The sequence below is a fragment of the Nannospalax galili genome, unplaced genomic scaffold (assembly GCF_000622305.1).
Source record: "Nannospalax galili isolate Female #2095 unplaced genomic scaffold, S.galili_v1.0 scaffold378, whole genome shotgun sequence".
Taxonomy (NCBI): Eukaryota; Metazoa; Chordata; class Mammalia; order Rodentia; family Spalacidae; genus Nannospalax; species Nannospalax galili.
The window spans coordinates 623,760-624,868 of NW_008341875.1; positions in this window are offsets into that span (position 1 = coordinate 623,760).

Genomic DNA, 1,109 nt, shown 5'->3' on the forward strand with positions numbered 1-1,109 from the left:
GAAAAAGTTACATTTCTTTTTAAAAATTGCATTTTGTAAATGAATATCTGAATTTTGTAACATCAAAATAAAGCATGTGCCTGAATCTCACTGCAATACAATTTAAGGTCACTCGATTTTGATAGCTTACAGCAATGATTGATAGCTCTTAATCTTTGCTAAGCTTCTTTATTGAAGACCATCAAGATTTAATTTTTTGAATCTTACCACTTGGTAGATAAATGGCTTATTCCTTTCTTTGTTTTTTCTTTTCTAATTAATCTGAATGTCATTTTGGAGGACAGGGAATAGAAGGGGGGGAATCTTCCAAGCTAACACTTATAAATATGTTTTTTATCAATGTCAACTCCAAGATAATGCCATCTGTGCTAATCCTCAACCCTCTCCACTATAGTGCTTGAAGTTGCCTTTCCTTTTGATTTATCAGACAGTCGACCCTGGCCTAACCCTGTCAGTTAAGTTCAGAGGGGCTCTCACAAAAGATAGGCCTCTGATCTGACAAATTGATTGGCTTCAAGGAAGTTTAACTGGAAAGATCTCCAAGTAAATGATAAAGTCTTTCATTTCCAGTTTTCAGCACTGAGTATGTGGACAGAAATTCTAAAATACTCAACAGAAAGGGAAAGGTAAGGAGTATTTGAGAAAGTTCAATATAAAGGAGAGCGATAAAAGGCAGACAGCACCCTGTTTAATGATATGCCTGACAGTGTCAACAGCTATCTTTTATTTAAAAGCTTTAGGAGAGGCTAATTGAAAATGATCACCTTAATTAAAAGTCAAATTTACTATAGGACTTTATCAGTATCCTAACAATTAGGCAGAGAGAAAATAAATTGCAAACCATAGAAAGCCCTAAATCAGTTTGAGAAATAGTTAGCATAATAACCTCTTTTTTAAAACAATAATGTAACATAACTTCTGTCCCTGATACTTAAATACTTTACACATTGTTTTGCCATTATCTACTGACACTATAGTACAATTTTACCCAAAAATCTATAGGTCATTTTTGTTGCATTTTCCTCAGTTTTGAGATGTACATAGTTTGATTAACTTTTTAGAAATTCAGAAAAGAAATTAAAATCCAATATGAAAAATCACAGAAATAT